Raw genomic sequence first — 19054 nt, 5'->3', positions numbered from 1 at the left:
GAATGTTTTGTTGTTACTGGCCGTAGGTTCACCATTGCAGGAAAAATACCAAGAAACTGCCGAGCGCCCGTGAGCGCGTGACTCGCGGCGAACGCTGAGTCCCCGGCTTACGCAGTGGCTTTAGTAAAAAAAAAAAAAAAAGAAAAAAAGTCCAGCGCTGTCGTCAAGCGCTACTGAGCATGTAAAAAAAAAAAAAAAGAACTCCAACGCGAATGCTGAGGATAAAAAGACACCCCTCTTGAGAGAGGTCACCGCGACCGCCGCATTCTCTAGAAGTCATTATGGATAATTGGAGACTTGGCTACGAGTGTGCCAATAATTCCTGAGACGTCTTGCGGATCCCGCCACCGCTGCCTCCAGTCAATTACGAAGAGTCTGTGGAAGCCTACAATGCTGAGGATGACTTGGCATCCACCACTCGCCGCGAAGAAGATGACGGCCTCTTCTATGCACATGACGACGATTTTAATTTCATTCGTTAAATCTATTTATTTACGTACTGAGTATATAGTTTCTCTCGGTGAATTCCCCTTTCCTGGCCAATCCCCCTGAGGGGGGATGAGCCATATCGTCTGGCACCACCACCACTAGCACCGCAACTGTGCAAATAAATAATGATACTTAAACTTAACTATGTTTCTGGCAATGTTCACCTGCAACAGCCTCGCCATTCAAGTCTCGCGCGTGAGTGTGAGCTTCCCTGAATTGTTTTTTAATTACTATATGGCACGCACTGTTTTTTCAGCGGGCCGGGACACCCTCTTCTTCCGTTCTAGCGGTGACAGCCTTCCTATCGTTTTTTTTTTTTCTGTGTTTGAAAAAAAAAAAAGAAATACGTGGAAAATTTGAAAGCAACCCGTAATACGTAACGGTAGTAAGTGCAGCCGCTTTTATCGTATATATCCAACACTGATCCTTTTTTTATACACCTTACCGAAGATTTATTCTGAGCAAAATTAGGGGCTTTTGTTGTTTGGGAGCCTCCATTTATCGATCCCCGCAGACTCCTATTTCATCTTCAAGGTTTCGAAAAGCGCACTAATGCGTGGCGGGAGACACTGTCATCTAGCACTCAGGAAAAGGAAGCGAAAGCAACGTAGCGTGATGCTGCAGTGATACGGCGCAAGCACTGGATACAAGGGATGCGCTCGAGCAAAATGGCAGCCTCCAAGCGGCACCACGGTGCTTCTGACACTACTGCGTCCCTGGCAGCGACCACCTTTTTTTGGCTTCGTTTCGGGATCGAACGGAAATCGTTAGAACAAGGCGGGAGACTCCTACACTTCGCACAACAGCGGCAAGACGACTCGCCTTGCTGGCGGGCAACACTTAATCTTGCACAAGCGGAACCGGTGGCGAGAGCTTGCCCAAGAGTTGCGGTTTTCTTGTCGATCGTGCAACCGCTTGGGCTTGGAGAATCGCGCTTAGACAGCGCACGCACAAAGAAGGACTGACATTTTTTTCCCCTTGAGGCTCTATTTTCGGCCCGCTGATTGAAAGCGCAAATGATTTTGCATAACTCAGCGCGGATCCTGCGAGAAGCCAAGCGTGAATGTTATTCGCTGAAAAGAAACACAAGCGGTGCTTCGGTTTAGGACAAATGAGTCAGGCAGAATGCAGGCGGTTGTGCCTTTGCCCGAAATAGCCCGTTTGGGAAACGGCCATTGTGGGAGCGAGAATTATTGGAGCATTTGACGTATCGCAGTATACCCAATGAGAATGGTAAGTGCACCCCAGAAAAAATGATCAGAGTTCCGGTGCATCCGGAAGGAAGAATTACTCTGTTTCCTCTTGAGTGGATATGCGATGCGTCGAAGTGGGTGTAGCGGAGTAGTTGTGCATTTCCGCCTGTCAGCACAGTTGTTGCCGACGGTGTACAAAGCCGTGTTTTCACGTTTCAGTTACCCCATAAAAAGAAAAAAGTCATTTATTCAGTCTGCAAGTTTTTCTTATGCGGGGTAGGGGATATGAAACCATAGGCTTAACTAAAAAATGTATGATGAGAATTTGTGACTCCAACTTCTTTACATCGTGTGGTTAATTTCGTTTAGCCTCCCCTCTCGAGCGAATCCATCCCACAATTTCACCTAACCCAATCTAAATCCCCCCAATCCTCTAATCTCGTTTGCCATCCCCGCTCGAGCGAACCCATCCTACAATCTCACCTAATCCGAACTAAATCCCCCCACCCTCCAATCTCCGCCTCTCGAGCAAACCCATGCCACAATTTCACCTAATCCAATCTAAATCCCCTCACCCTCCTACCTCACCTTTTTCATCCTCTCCCTCCTCCCACTTCCCTCTCTCTCTCTCTTTTCTCTGCCCTTTATGCCAGACAACGATCAACGACATCCGTTGAAGCAGTAAAAGATCGTTTCACGACAAGACCAGAGGAAGACTTCTTCGTTGCTTAGTTTTGTCCAACCAAGCCGTCCACATTCCTTCCAGAGCGGCATTTGAACTCCAGGCCTTACGCCATGAACAAATTCACCTGCTCCAGATTAAGCGCTACCCGCGATGGCGGGACCACGTCGCTCCCGCCGCTCTAAGTGGTCGGGGAACGAACCGGTGCTGCAATATTTCGAACAATTTCCGTTCGATTCTCGATACCCGGCGTGCACATGTGGCACGCCCTGTGCCACTGCCGAACAGCAGCTGCAGACCCTGGACGGAAAGTTCAATCTTTCTCCCGGATATCCCTCACGTGCCTTTACCGTCTGCTTCTCGATCGCCCTGCCCTATTTTTAGGTCGCTCCCTCTGGAGCGCTTGCTGCTTGAACAAAAGGGAACACCACCGTAGAATTGTCTATTCGTCCAGCTGGGTATCGAAAAAAGGGCGGCGGAGGAGGAGGAGGTGACGGCAAAACAGGACGTTTTAGAACGTTTGTAGCGAGCCATCTGCGACCATCGAACCGATAGCCGACGCGTGCGATGTTCTCAAAGTTCCCGAACGCTTTCAACATTGTATTCTTTCGTGCGAAAGCGGCAGCTGTTGAACCGAGAGTGCCTGCAGAATGCAGCTAAGCACCCCAAAGAGTGTAAGGTGCTTCATTTTTATTTGTTGGTTGATTTGGTCCGGACGGGAAAACTCTAATCTACGTAACATTATGGTGCACGCCTTTCGAAATGCTCGTTTGTGGATGATGGTAGAATAACGGTAGAATAAGGAATATGAAACCACATGTGGGCACCGTTACCACTGGCAGAATGAATGGTTTAAAAGAAAATGCTTTCTTTTAGACTGTTCATTCTTGTTAAGCTACTTCTGCAATGCCCGTGCTGGCTTATATTCTACAATCAGCTTAACAACATTTTTACGAGTTCTTAGGTAAGTAGTAAATTTCTTAGCAAATCCGAATGCAGGTGACTTTGGTGAAAGAAATCTTATAATTGTAAATCCTCTATTGTTCTCCTAACTGACATATGATCGGGTTAATTGAAAGGGTTCAGAAGGCCCATGTTTTTTTTTTTTTGTTTCGAGGAATACTGCAGTTATACTACAGGTTCGTCGTTCGACATATTTCGAAAAGCCAGTCGCATCTGGTTGTTTTCTTGCTCACTATGAAAGCATGTGCTATAGAGACATTATTTTTTGTAATAAATACCACAAGTCAAACGCCCGCACTGAGAGAAACATTCACACACACTGCATTTTTTTATTTTTTGTCTCATCCTGTCTCGCAGACGCAAACATTAAAGCTCAAATAACAGACCCGCTCTGCATGGATTCTGAAAATTTATTCGCAGTGAAATGTCGCGCGGGCGCTTTTGTATTCAGTGTGATAAAATACATCATTTATATTTCAGACGTAGAATAAGAAAAGGTAATTTATACAAGCCTGCTAATAGAAAATTTCGAATATACAAACAGATATCCCGGAAAACCGAAGTTTCGATCTTTTATAGTAAACTGTTTGGCGTTGTATATTTATCTGAGATGATGGCATAAACGTAGGGTGCTCTGTGAATACGCGTTAGTTACGGACGATAAATGTTATCTCGTGATGTCAGTACGAACAAATGTTTGTGGAGATCAATAGATTACTCATACACACCGAGAGATGAGCGGATCAAAGATAATAATGGTAACTGTAAATAATTATAAAGCTACAACTAGACACTCTAAGCTCAAAAGAGGGGGGGGGGGGTAATGGCCGTAATTTTGCGTATCTGTCACGAATCTTTATCCTTCTTGTTTGGTTTGACACATGCGGCGCCCCTTTAAAGAACCTTATCTGCATGCCCGTGACGACCACTGTTGAAATCTGTCAGGCATAAATGTTTGACTCTGTCAACTAGGCGCTATGATCCACGTCCTACTAAGCAAGCTAACATGTTGAATAAATGCGGAATAATATAAACCACCGGGGATTATTTAACATTCCTATAAGTTCATACTGTACTGACGCGCGGTCGTTTTTGGTACCGTCAGGATAATGACCTAGTTTCACGCAATTGCTCTGTACGCACCGTTTGAACGATAGTCACCGGGAAGCGTATTGTGAACGACGTGTTTGAACAACCGTCAAGCGGAACAGCCAAACAAAACAGCGCGGTATAGGAGAAAGATTACGGGACTGAGCTCAGTTTCTCGTGCAGTTCGGGAAGAGTAAACATATTCGGCACCACGCGAGCGGTTTAAGCGACTAGGAAGCGAAGGCCGACGGAAAGTAGGTTTCTCAAACGGAGCGAAGCGCAAGTGTTCCCGCCATATCAGCCCTGGGCTTAGGCGTAAGCCCGCCGAAGATTGCGCCGCCGAAGAATGCGCGCACGCGGAGAAGAGAATTTGAATATTGCGTTGCTTCGTGGAACTTTCGGAGCGTTGCTTTCCCGGAAGCGTCCTATTGGACTTCCAACTGCGCGCCATTTGCTCCCAGTCTGGCTGTGTTGTTACTACAGAACGCCCAGCTTGACGCGGGATGGCTTGTGCGCTTATTTTGGAATCCAAATGGGGGCCCAGTGGATTGCGTCGCTAGAAGAAGAAAAAGGGTTCAGCGCAAATGAACCGTTAGGCGTATTTGACGCAAACATCAGTACGTAACGAAGAGTGGAGCGTTATTTTTGGTTGACAGCGGTGAGCGTCTTAGACGACGTGAACATACAACCACTTAATGGATGAATTTACCTGAAATAGCGGGAACAATAGCTAGCTAAGCTTCCCCATACTGTTTTTTCTGTCTGATATCGCCTATAGAGCATTCTTTGATTCCCGCCTGTTCCAAGTTCGCATTTTAGCGTGATCCTGGCAACTCGCTTTTGGATATCATCGGTGGCATCTCTATGTAAACTACAATTACATTCTTCGGTCAGTGACGCTCATCCCGTCTGTCTCAGATCCTTCCTCCCCCCTCATCCCTCATCACTGCGCTTGCTTAGCTTGCTCTTCTCCAAGGCTGTTTTTGAACCCGTGTTTAATTTGTTTGTGGAAATTATCCGTATGTAAACTTTTAAATAAAAAAAAAAGAAGGAAGCTTACACTACCGCGTAACACCTGATGGTAGCAAAGCTGTGCGCAACCTTCACGATAATCACTAAGGTTTATATCCACAATTGCAGTCGATTTGCTTCTTCTTCTCTATCGCCATCATTGTTGCTATAAGTATAAACTTTTTTTCATTTTTACTCATTGCACATCACCTTGGAGGGGCGTACGCTATGACGTGTCTTTCTCGTTCCGAGTAAGTGCTTCCACGATTATGGAGAACCCTGGAGTCAAACTTCTCGTACCGAAGAGGTGTTGCCCCGATTACGGCGAACGCTGGAGTTTCTTTGTTTTTTTTTTTTTTTGTTGTTGTTGTTGTTGTTTTTTGCCAATCTTGGCCGGTCTTCCTTGGTAGGCTTGGCTTGCCGGGGACGCTTGGCTGTCGCCGCGAGGCACGCACACACAAGCGCTCGGCATTTTCTTGTTTTTTTAACTGCCGGGCGGTCGCCGCAATATTGGCCAACATCAGTAAATGGATGTGCTTGGCCTGACAAACGTGCGCAGGGGACGCTGGGCGGTCGTCACGAAGCACGCACGCACGAGCGCTAGACATTTTTTTTTGGTTTTGTTAACTGCCGGGTGGTCGTCGCGAGGCCCGTCCTCACGTGCGCGCGCTCGGCAATTTTTTGGTATTTTTAACAGCGGACAAGAAAAACTACGATTTGCTAAACAGCGTCGCTGATAAAACGCTGTAATACCTGCTTATGTATTTGCGCGTTCATCCTCGAGCATCTACAAGATTTAATTTGCGCTAAACAACGTTGACATGCCCGAACTGTGCCAACAGTTCCAGTAATTCGGAAATATTGTGCATGTACATACTTCGTGTTATGGCAGAAATAATTTTGGAATTGTCACTAAAACCGACTTCAAAAAAAAAAAAAAAGCAAACGCTAAAAAAGTGTCGCAAAAAGAAAAAACATCAGCCCAAGAGTCCTACGGGGGTTCGTTAAGATATACTTTGCGTGTAAAAAAAGCTAACTCGAAGCATGAACACTAAACACAACGTTGCTGCAAGGCGCGGAAATGGGCAGCCACTACGTACCTATAATAAAGCCTGGCTGCATGATATCGACGACGGTTGTCGGGGATGAGATGGGCTTTAATACAGATGAAACGGGAAGGTGCGCAGGGGAGCAGAGGAGGGGAGCGAGCGGTCAGCACACAGCGCGTAGCGTGCAGAACCAAGCTTTCACCATATGCTGCCGGACACTTCTTTACGTTATCTTCTCACATACTTTTGTGTCCCCGCTTTCCACCGTAACAATGTATTGATGAGAGCTTTGTAGGCAAACCCCCTATTTATAATAAGGCCTCTAGGCCTATGTTGGCGTTTCTTTACCCTTTTGCTTTCAAGAAGGCGTTATCTTTGGTTGAGCTAATTTTATATCGACTACGGAAAGGGTAGCTCATCTTAGGGGTCACAGTTGGTTAAAAAAATATAAATGTAGGGTGTAATTAACGCGTCGAAGCTACCCCCGGGCTATAATTCGCGCGTAGAGGAGGGCTTCGGATTATTAAAGTGAAGCTTCTTAGGCTGCACTGACGGCATCGTTCGTTTCGCCAGACGCCCAGCAGGAAAGTCAACTTTACGCAAAGGTCTTCACAATGAGATGATGATGATAAGCGAAGGTACATCAAGCGCTCCGAGGAAAAAAAAAAGAAAACCCTTGACGTGGTCGGAATCGACTGGGTCTCTCCCGTTATGATGCCGACGTCTATCCGATTGCGCGATTCCAACACGGCCGAAGCAGTTTGGATTTTGCACTTTGACCTTTACTGGGGTTGCACGGGAGCAGGAGGAGGAGGAAAACCATGCAACTGCGTCTCGGGAAGTGAACGCTCATCATAGTCACGCGCACGCCTCCCTCTCACCCTTTCGCCAAGCGTCGCGCGGGCCAGTGTCACGTGCGGGCATAGCATACTGCCCTCTCTCCCGAACCTTTTCGCCACAATTTCCTCCGCAGTTTTCTTTCTGTCGTCGCTCGCTCGGTTACAACGCCGTCGCCGTCGCCAACGCCGCCGCCAAACTGCAGTAGCGGCAGCCAAAGTGCAGCTCACGAAAATGTTCAGTGCCCTTCGACTCTGCGAAGAAGGATGACTGAGGCTGGGGTGCGTAATGTTAGTCGTCTTCTTGTCACACGATTTGTCTACGGGTACTTCCGGTAAAACAATGTTTGCAGCCATTTTTTGTAACCTTAATCCCTCCCTAGATGGTCATCTAATGACAGCAGACAGTGATTCCGTAAAGTTTACAACTTCACTTTGAACTTCTCGGTCCGTGGAAAAATCACGCTGCGCGTCGCGAGGAACAAAGGCTCTCTTAACTTTTTTGTCTCACTCGGGATTAATCGAGGTTCTTTAACCTTGAGATCCTCAGATTCTTTTCCTCCTAATGCTGGAAATTTTTTCTACGTTCCGAACTGATTTTATTTTCTTCTCCATATTATTCATTGATGCTGCGTACTCCTTCCCCTTTCTTTTTTTTTTCACCTCACTATGTTCACCCCCATCTGAAGTAGCAAGCCCCGCCGTTTGTGGGGCTAACCTCTTCAGTGTTCATTAAAGCTCTCTCTCTCTCTCTCTCTCTCTCTCTCTCTCTCTCTCTCTCTCTATTGAACTAAATAGTTAAGACATGCAAATGAAACTCGGGGTAATGGTACATTCGTTTTACCGGCTAATAGTCAGCTACTTTGTTGCAAGATACGTTTGACAGCACACGAGTTAAAGCCGCTTTCTGTAATCATACCCCCTCCCTAGATGGCCATGCTTCACAATGCCACACACACTGTGGAAAAGTCAGCTTACAAAGACCAAGCTTTCACCGATCCCTGAAAAGTCGGCTTCACCTTGAAGCAGTTTGACCTTGCTGCTACCGGAAAGGAGCATACGCTGAAGCAGTGTTTCAACAGCACAGCGGTTTATTCGCCGCACACAACAATTGATGCCTGACGGTTTAAGACCGCGGCAGGGACGACCTTCGAAAACCGGGTGGTCCACCCCGAAGTATCGGCGGTGTCGCCTCCACGGACGGCGCTGGCTGCCCTCAGCTGCAGTCGCATGTGCTCTCATCAGGAACCGTCTGCGAGGAACGGCGCCGTCAACAGCGGCTCCCACAGCTCAGCCCGTGTGGGGGTTGGCCGATGCCACAGATAGCATCCTGAGACCCGGGAGTCCTTTCCAAAGGCCCAAGCGCGGCAAAGACTCGTCCGTGGCTCGTGCTCCGCGGGGGTGGTGTCCGGCGCAGTCGTCAGCAATTGCCTCTGGAAGAGAGCCCCCGGCAGGCGCGCGCGCCCGTTATAAAGAATTATCCGGGCCACCAAGCAGAGTTGTGCGCAGTGGCTATCGCGCAACGCCTCCCTGGTGTGCGCGATGCTGAAGATACGCCGGTAGCGCTGCTTCCATACTCGCCCATAAACGCGAACACGTGTCCAAATGTACATTGGAAGGGTGGGTTTCTACAACCTTTAAACACAAATGCATTGCTAAGAATACACTTTTCTAGGTGCAATATAAGCAGTCATATGAAATAATGAAGGCCATGTGACCATAGAGCAGTTCTTGCCCAAGATGCCGAGAGGATGCGGCAGGCTAGGCAGGACCAAGCATTTGCAGCATTTTTAAACACACTTCTGAAGCTGAAATGCTGTTACTTGCGTTACCTTTGACTCCCATTCGGAATGACGTCAGTCGCGCGCCGCTGCAGAGCAGGGAGGACAAGCTAAGCCTACCAGAGCTGACCGAATAAAACGCGTAAAAAACAAAATGGCGGCGCCCATGAACCGCCGCAGTGTAAACAAATGTCACGTAATGACGTGGTGGCGGCATAGAACAATAGGCGAAAAGAGTGTCGACACTCTGTACCCTTATCTAGTGACACTGGCCGAGCGCGAGCGACAAGCCCGCCGAGACGACGAGAAACCCACTCCTTCCCACACCGTACGACCTCGGCGTTGCCTCGACACGCTTTACCCCTCCTTGTTCGAGTGCCCCTCGGACCCTTACCACCCCCTCGCCCCCCGCCCCCCCATCCCCTACCCCACCTCCACCCACAGGGAGCAGGCCTTGGGCAGCTCTTGCCTCGTGGACCAATGGACCCTGACGCAACGGGCGCTACAGGTCGCTTCGGACATCTGGACTGAGGCCACCTCCCCAAACTGAGCCCGGTGTCTCAACGACAAAGTGTTTTTTGATGTGTAGCATTTTTTGCCGTGTACAGCCAGGACCGTGTAAGGTCTTGCATTTCCACAAAAATGTAGATATCGCGGAAGTTCCACTTGTAATCGCTCTAATAGCGTAAATGGAAATAACTGGTAGCAAGAATTTTTGAAAAAAACTAAAAATAAAAAGAAAATTACGGAAAAGGGCGAACCGTGTAACTCCCTGCATTTCCACAATAATGCAGATTTCGCGAATGTTCCAGTTGTAATCGTTATACCAGCGAAAATAGAGATAATTGGTCGGATGGGATTTAGAAATGATGAATGATGATGATGAATAAACTTTATTGGAGACCAGGTGCTGATGTTAGGGCACCCGCCCGGTGGGAGGCTTCCTTAGTCCGGGATGCCTTGGGCTATGCTGGCCATTCGTGCCCTCTCCAGCAATCGTCGCTGGTGTGGAAGGTCGGAGCTGGTCAGCAGCTCCACCCACTGCTCATAGGTAGGGTTGGGGTTAGTGGTGAGGGAAGGGGATTGCTGGCACTCCCATACAATGCGGTACAGGGTGCCTGGTTGGGGGCAGGATTTGCATGTGGCAGGGTATAGGGTGGGATACATGGCATGTAGCAGGGTGTTATGTGGGTAGGAGTGTGTCTGTAGTCGCCGGAAGGTAGTAGCTCCATCACGAGAGAGGTTCGGGTGGGGGAAGGATTTAGAAAAAAAAAACAAAAATTTGGCTGTAAAAACACACACCCACGAAAAGCAGCATAAGAATGCTATGCGTTAGTAGATAATTATCTGAATTTCTGCGCAATCTTTTTAACAGCGGAGCTGTTCCTTTTTCTTTTTCTCTTTTTCTTTTTTCCTGTAACACCGTAAGTTCGGTGTAGCAGGGAAAAATACCAAGGAAATGCATAGCACTCGTGAGCGCGTGCCTCGCGCCGACCGCCGAGCATTCCCGGGCCGCGCAGTGGCTTTAGCAAAAAAAAAAAAAAAAAAAACTCTAGCGCTGTCGTCAAGCGCTACCGCGCTTGTAACATGCAATGATGGCATGAGGAACAATACGACATCAATGTATATTGTCACGAGAAAAATGAAACAGGAGGGCTTAATGGCGTATCTGCGCCGGCAGAGATTGATTGATTGTAGGGTTTAACGCGTCGACGCAACGCAGGCGATGAGGCGCGCCGTAGTGGAGGGCTCCGAATTTATTTTAACCACCTGGGGATCTTTACCGTGCGCGGAAATCTCGCACACACGGGCGTTTTGCCTTTTCGCCTCCATCAGAAAAGCGGCCGCCGGGAGAGAGCACACTAGGCCGCGATGCAGTAGCACTGGCAAACACAGGCAGAGCGCGTCTCGCTTCTCGTCAATATCTCCCTTCAAGTATCGCTCGTATAGGCACCGTGGCGCATACCGAAGGGGATTACGGATTGCCACAGGGAAACCGCCATGAGACATGCGCTAATGGGCTTGCACGATCACAGCACTGCGGCAATATAACGATGACATCTACTAACACAGTGCAGATCAACGACGGAACATGTAAATAAACAATTTCAAGCTTGTAAAAATGTGTGGTAATGTGTCCGTCAGTGGTCACGTAGAAAGAAATCCCGCAGCTTCGCTATGGTTCAAGCCTTGCGAGACTTAGTGCGAGCTTCGCCAGTTGAGCTGGTGGATGTCTGCAGTAGTGAGGATGACTTTGCATCCACCACTCGCCGCGAAGGCGACGGCCACTTCGATGCATATGACGACGATTACTAACACCGCAACTATGCAAATAAACAATGATACGTAAACTTAGCTATGTGTCCGGAAACACTCACCTACAACGGCTTCGCCATTCAAGTCTTGCACGTGAGTGCATGCTTCCATGAATTTTCTTCTCTCTCCCTATCGTCAGGGACAGACCTTAAGCAGTTCCGCGGTTAAAAAGAGTTCGCTTCCTTCCTCGCTTCAGCGCCGCTAAGCCTTTTGCAAAAGTTTTAAGACAGCTCCATTGGTACGTGATTAAAGTATTGTTTCCTACTTTAAAAGGAGTTTGGCCGTACCAGGGCCTTCCGCATGCCGTTGTGTGCAGCGGTTTTTATTTATCGTATCATTCTTTGAAAAAATTCCAGGGAAGCAGTCTTGTGCACGTTACAGAAAATAAGTAACCAATTACAATTACTTCCCTTAAAGCATAATTGATTACAGTGGTCGATTACAGCCACAGAAAAGCAACTGAGCAGTTACAGAAATGTAATCGATAACTGTTGCGTTGCTTTCCTTGAAAATTGTATTGCCGCGAGACAATAACACAAGTTTACTCAAACTACAACAAACTACTGTGGCTTGCATGGTAGAGAGAAGGCTGGAGACTTGCATGAAGGCTGGGAGGCTCCCTGTGGCTTCTGTGGTGTAGCTTTAAACGTTGTTAACCTTCAACAGGAGTTGTTCTTCATAGTTGTCGTCGCGATTCTTCTGCGGTCCCTCGTTAAGAGGTCAGCTGTTACATTCAACACTCTCTCAATGCATGCGCTGGAGGGAAGGACGGTATTATACCGTAGGAACACCTTGCGCACTCTATGAAGCGTCCCGCTTTGCTGTCGCCGGCGCTAGGGTAAGGCATTGTAGCTAAGGCCAAAGAAAATGTGAAAAAATCGTCGATAGGGGATTTTTTCGGAACATCAGATGCGTCCTTTGGCGTGAAACCATAGCAGGGGGGTTGAACTCGACTGAGAAAGCATTCGAACGTCACGTTTTCTTTTTTTTATCTTTCGTGTCTTTAATTGAGAGCCTAGGAACCAGCTGTGCCCAGGGAGATTCTAGGCTTCGTTTCTTCAAGACACCAGCTTCTTTCAAAGCACTTATGGCCAGGAAAGTCAAGGCAAGGTACAGACAATGCACAGGACAATGTCTTAGCTCGCTACCCGCCGCCACAACTTTTGCGGAAATAGAGCGAGAAGTATGGATCCGAAACGCGCACTCCCTTTTTGTATGCAAACCCCAATATAGTGTCCGCTTATTGCGTTTACCTCTCTCCGAAAACGTATTATATAGTCGCTATAGGCAATTTAAGACAGTATTATAACACAACTGTGAACTGCAAACTTTAAAAAAGCCCAAGAAAAAACATTTTCATGATCATAACGAACTCACTGCTCACGTTTTGTTGCAACTTGCAAGAAGCCTCCGTAGATGGCGACACAGCACCAGCGACGGAAACCGTAGAAAGGTCGACGAGCGGGGCGGGGCAGCTAGGCGAATCTTCGTGCGGCCGCGCCTCCGTGCTCTGTGCGGAAGCTTGCGATTTGGGGGTTATGGGAGGTGAGCTGCGGCGGCATCTGAGAGGACGGGGGGTCCCTACAGAGACGTCGCATATTTGTCGGGGCGAGAACTTCCGTAGAAGACTGGTTACAACTTGATTTTGAAAAAAAAAAAAAGTAATTGACTACCGGTAATCAATTAAAAGAAAATGTAATTGAATTACCCAGAACGTTATAATTTGAAGAAAGTAATCTATCATATTATAGAATACCAAGAAAGTGTAATTGATTACACGTAGTCGATTACTTGTTACGCGTTACTTACAACTGTGAAGGGAAGCAACGTTATTTTTTATTCTTCCAAATGGCTACTTGAGTTCGCGCCATAACGAACCTTCGTTTTTGTTTTTTAGGAAATGGCTTGTTAACGCTTGCTCGTGCGTCCTCCTCCCTTTGCTCAGCAATTCCTAATCGCGGGCAACACGGGAAAACACGTGAACGGTAGAACGGGCATTGCCAGTCTGGCATATTTGTGCCAGCATTCGGGGCGTTCTGAGAAAAGGCTTAACGAGAAGCACGGAGAGTGGGTTCACGCGAAGCAAAAGGCACTCGTGGGGGTTGTTAACACGGGCCCTAATTATCCGCCGACTCGGGCGCTCTTGTTAGTCGGGGGGCGCAAATTAAGCCTTTCAACAAGGGTAGCTTCATTTTCCTTGGCTGTTTTCTGACTTTCTCTTTCCAACTCGCTCCTCCCGTCTCTCTTCCCTTCTTCTCGGTACGTGTTCAACGAGGGCAAGATTCCTGGCAGTGCTAACCTAGACGTCTTACTACGTGCGCTCTTTTTTTTTTCTTTCCCCTTACGCAAAGGAACTCATGTATGTGCGCTTAGATCATTGCTCGGCGACCTGCTTCTGTATTATTCCCTTTGTTACAGCGCTGCACAGCATGTCAGCTTTGTAGAGGCGTGAGTAGGCAAAAATAGCAATATAATACGGTAAGGTGCAGCGAGTTACCATCCTACGCACACTCTGCTGTAAGCCTTTGAGTTTAACTGTTGAGCCGTAACCTGATAAAGACGCAGTATAGTAAACAAAGAGTGCTTTATCGCATTGCCGACTACAGTTACATGTTTGTGCCGCGAGTGTATTGTTTATGTTGTTGTATTTGTGATATTAGCAAGCTTTTGGCGGAGAGATTTTCTGGTTGCGTAATCTTATGTCGCCGCTTCAAGTTGTGTGTTTTTGTGTGAACTTTTATTTTGTGGTTTTTGTTTTTCTTACATTCCAATATTTTGCTTCCAGCGAGATGCGCAATGACGTGATGTGGTAAATCACGCCTAAACAGACCTATTATAAGGATGGATTAAAGGAGTTTGAGCAGCGATCTGAGAGGCATTCGGTCGAGCGTGCCGTCATAGCCTCAGTCAGCTAATTGGCGGGGAAGGGGGGGGGGGGGAGTGAATTAAACGGGAAATGAGACAGCAGATTTCTCGCTAAAAATACCATGTATAGGACGAAATATCTGACCACATATTGTATGCTTCGATATAGTGAAGTAATAAGAAAGCGTTGAGACCTCGCATCTTGGAAAGCAGCTGTCAGTTTGCAGATTTTGTTGTCATTTTCTGTTCCGGCCACTACTTTTATACTTGCAAGCTGTTCTTTAGGGCAATATGAATATAGGTTGAAACCAATTTGCGGAGGTCCATGACTTACACTGCTCGACTTTTTCTTTTTTCACCAACAGCATAAAGGACACGAGACATGGGAAGGTGCGTTTTATTTTTTCGCGAAGCGTTCGCGACGCACTGTGTCTTTTGCTGCTGGCTATATCATTGAAACAAAACAAAAAATACACACTTGACTCCTGATCAAATTACTGAGATAGCCTCCAGCGAGATTGGAACCGGGCCTTCAAGACAGAGTTTTTTCTAACAGAGCAGTGCCATGCATTCTTGAATGTAACCCCACGCACACAGATCACACGCATTTCTGAAACAAAACAAAACAAACAAAGAAAAACCACACACAAACAGACACGGGTAATTTAATTATACGGAAGTTTACTCGGGCATAATGTGCTTGGTAACTTCACCATTTAAATCAGTTAAGTAGTGGTTAATGTTATAGGCCTGAAAATAGGGTTCAGTATACCTATGTATAAATGAAAGTAACTTCGTTGACGTATCGCGAATTTTTTTCTTGAATTACGTTTTCTGTGCAGGGGTTTTCCCAGTTCTACTTTTCCTTCTGGCTTCCACCGTGCTTGATGTTGGAGGAACAATACGCACGTTGAAGTCCACACTTGTCGAAGCGACAGTAATTGTATTGTCTCATATCCTCAGTATATCCTATCATATCCTATCAAATCTTTGAATTCTGACAATGATAAACTTGTGGCTGTGTTATCAGAACCAGCAGCAATGCATTCGTCGTGATAAGCTTTGTCAATAGCAGGGAGCTGATACAATCTGGACGCGGTTGAATCTGCCCTGACAACCGAAAGGGAAAGATTTCGTTTTTTTGTGTGTGTGGAATCGGAAAGGGGTACAGTCATATATTCAGGAAAATGAAAAAAATAGACAAGAAATGACTATTGAATACGGCCCTGGTGATGAAATATTCGTTCCCTAGCAGACACTGGTGAAAAGAGAAAATATATTACGTACAAGTTCATTAAGTGCTCAGCCGCAGTTGTACGACAAATCAATCGTGTGACAAAAGCCGGCTACAAAAGCCGCTATACTGCTGGCCGTTATGAACCTTGCGATACCTGCCCTTTGTTTGTAATAGCCTTATTTACCTCCCGGCGTTCTTCAGCGGCCCTCGTGTCTCGTAAAATTTCCGCTTATTACTGCTCTTGTGTGACAGCATCTGGGATGTGGGCAATGGTTTTCGCCGTATCTCTGCCAGAACCGCTCAACAAATGGCCCTGAGCATGTGATGTCATTCTGCATTGCTTTTTCTGAGCCAAAAAGGCGCGTGCTGCTATGCGATAACGCTAAAGGTCAAATAGGCGTGTCGACTCGGAAGGCCGTAGATAAGCAGCCCGCATAGAACTGAATGCAAGCCAGCCACTGTCGCCGGTTGTCGAACGCTGTTTGCTACACTTTCGTCAGACCGAGACTATTGGCGCAGTTTTCCCGAGAGCAGGAGGACTGCCTGTATTTGTCGGCGTTGCGCATTGATTAGCTCTTTCCTGCTGTTATGTTCCACAAGCATTATCTCGATGGTTTACTATAGTAGTAATATTATTAATGTTTATTGGCTCCGTCAACAGACTCCATATACGGGCTTCTGAAAGCCTCGAGTGCTTGAGGGGAAGTTTCCGGCAGCAAGCAACACGTCATAAGCCAAACATAAGCAGGTGACTGTGACATTCATGAGGCGAGTTTTTATAGTTTTTAACAGAGATGCTGGTTAAGCAGGCGGTTGGGCCGGCGAACGTGCGCCGAAAAACCTCGCCGAGCAATGACGCCATCGCGCGCGCCGACACCGTAGCTTTGCTTGGTCGCGCTCGGGCGGGACTCGTGCCGCCACCTGTCGGCGGCGGGATACAAGTGGTACAAGACCGGCTTTGGAAACGCGTCGTGGGGTGGCTCGCTCTACCGCTTGTTGCGACGAGTGGTGCAGTTGTGACGGTGCAAAGAGAAGAATTAAGGCCAAAAAGAAGGAAGCCAACAGGCTTTGAAGCGATAACGCTAATCACGTTCTTAATTAGTGCCCCATACGCCAGGCCGCACAAGCCGAATGGTGGCCACCGAACGAGTTCAAAAAATTTTGAGCAGACGCTCGTCCCGCTGCGTCCTCTGCTACTCCTGGAGCTTCACCGCAAGACCGGTGGGCGCGGGTACATTGTACGCACTTTAATAACTGCGTGTTCATTCTTTTTTGCGGAGTTAATGACGACACAACGCACAAAACCACCGATTCTTGAAGCACAAACACGCAGAAAACTTGACCGAACCAAGACTAAGCTAGGTGGCGCCGCCAGTTTTGCAGTTCGCCCAGTCTTCGTGGCACTAGTTCGAGGGTGCCCCAATGTTTTCATGTAATGCTATTTTTCTAAAAATAATATTAGAAGCAAAATGGCAAATATCATTAGAAAAATTTGAAAAAAAAAACAGTAACACCATGAAACGTAAAGTTCCATCAGATTGCGTCTAATTTACCTTCGACTGTTCATGGAAAAAGAATCTTTTTGGCAAACAATTCAGGACGATAGGGGCATAGTAGAAGGGAACATGTTCACCAAATCGAGTTCTAGCTCCTGGAGACATAAAACGATCGCTAGGGCGTAGATGGCGTACAGAGGGTACATAATGTTGCACTCGTTCAGTGCGTACGATTACAATAGTTCTGCCTTGCTAAAACTAAAAAAAAAAAAAAAAAGCGTAGGCTGAGATGCCTATAGATTGGACGCTTTTGTTACGGCAGTCGAGGATGTCGTGACACAGAGCTTCAGTGTTGAAACGAAAAAGAAAAATGGCCGACAGGGTTGCGACAGAGTTCGCCCATCTCAGTGAACGGGACAGGGCAAATGCCCTTTGTTCCATTTTCGCGATGTCGAGCTCGAGCTCTCGTAGGTTCTGTGTTACGAAATCAATCTGGCTGCTTTGTTGCAGCTGATTCAGAGATGGGCGTGTGAGCTCTCAGTAGTCATTTCACCCCTAACCTAGCTATCTTTGCTGGCAGCTATTAACATCACTGATTCACACAGAAAGGTAAGGTAGCAGATTCAATCTCAACAAGTAATTCTATTTCGCTTGGTAACGAAAGACGCACGGCGTAAGCTTGATAGAACTCGTATATCGCGTGACACAGTACGATAGCCTATAAGCCTATTTCGCAGCATGAATTCCCAGCGATGGAAGCTGTAGCGGCTGGCGTATATGCAATGTTATAAGCTAGGCTCTAAAGGATATGGTATAAACGACGTTTAAACGTTGAAGTAAAAAAAAAATAAAGTAGGTTTTTCCGAGTGTTTTTCAGAGGCTGCGAATCCCCTGAAAAACTATAAAAAATCTTAATAACTCGCTTATGGACGCTTCGCCTGAGTCACCCTAAGTCGCGTTTTCAGAACATGCCGGTGTGGCATGACAATGAGTTTTTCTGGTCAAGCTTCATTATATGTCGAGGCGTCCTTGGACCAAATGAGGGCTCGCGTGCAAGGGAAGTAAAGACGAGAAGGGGATTGCAACGCGCCCGGCGACACCAGCCGACGAGCAGTGTGCGACAATTACGGGAAGCAGCTGAGGGGGCTACGTTGCCGGTACCACGAGAGCAGCGCCGCACATGCGGGTAGCGCGGGTAGCGGCAGCCCATGGCAGTTTCTACCTCTCTCTCTCTCTCTCTGTCTCTCGTTTTTTGCCCAGTTAAACGACAAGCGGGCATGTGTGACAGCACTGCGTGTTCAAATCAACCGACTTGTGCGCGCCTCCCGAGCAGACAGCGCAAGCCAAAAACTTTTTATTTTTGTATTTTTGGTCTGCTTTTATTTCCCCTTTAACAGCGGAGCTGCCGTAGCTGCCGTAAGGTGAGACGCGTAGCGCGTTAAAAATACCAAGAAAAGCCCCAGCGCTTGCGAGCGCATGCCTGGCGGCGACCGACGACCGTCCCCGGCACGCGCGGGGGCTCTGGAAAAAAAAAAAAGAAAAAAAAAGAAAAAAGGAAAGATGACGAAAGCTTCCAGGAGAGAGAAAATTCCGAGCGCTCCTGAGCGCGTGCCTTGCGGCGACTGCCGAGCATCCCAGGCTCGCGCAATGGCTTTATCAAAAAAATAAATCGAAAACTGGCGAAAACCTCCCAGGAGTGCTTCGCGCTACCTAGCAGCCAACAACGCCACAGCTGGCGCAACACTTGCTCGACGGAACGCCGACGCGACTCCAGGAACTCCGCGCATGAGTCGTGCACGTACGCGACACCGCTGCGCCCCAGCCGTCGTAAAGCGCTCCGCGCATGCATGTACCGCTCGGCATAAGGAAGACAACGATATCGATGCATATGGCGACGACTACAACCAGCACAGTGCAAAGGGACGACGGAACATGTTAATAAAGAATTTCAACCTCATACAAATGCTTGGTGATGTGTCCTTTAGTGCTCACGTAGAAAGAAATTCTGCAGCTTCGCTATGGTTCAAGCCTTGGGCGACCTAATGCA

The 19054-nt window shown here is 47.5% G+C and overlaps 1 protein-coding gene across 7 annotated transcripts in view; it reads right to left on the bottom strand.

The window, feature by feature from the left end:
* Positions 1-19054, bottom strand: part of LOC144152773 (tetraspanin-33-like) — a 149145-nt gene that overhangs the window by 57128 nt on the left and 72963 nt on the right. The window contains exons 2-3 of one of the 7 annotated variants that reach the window (XR_013319224.1): positions 12787-12990; positions 8415-8745 (exon numbers count right to left, since the gene is read on the bottom strand). The exons of 5 other annotated variants lie outside the window; for them this stretch is intronic. The gene's annotated coding sequence lies outside the window, so the exon portion shown is untranslated. Of the gene's footprint in view, positions 1-8414; positions 8746-12786; positions 12991-19054 lie in introns of those variants that run through there. One more of the 7 variants, XR_013319223.1, reaches the window with a different exon arrangement.

Source organism: Haemaphysalis longicornis, unplaced genomic scaffold (assembly GCF_048455015.1).
Source record: "Haemaphysalis longicornis isolate Haplotype H1 unplaced genomic scaffold, Haemaphysalis longicornis Haplotype H1 scaffold_9, whole genome shotgun sequence".
Lineage (NCBI taxonomy): Eukaryota > Metazoa > Arthropoda > Arachnida > Ixodida > Ixodidae > Haemaphysalis > Haemaphysalis longicornis.
The sequence above is the reverse complement of the archived record's forward strand: the minus strand, read 5'-3'. Positions and strand labels throughout refer to the sequence as shown.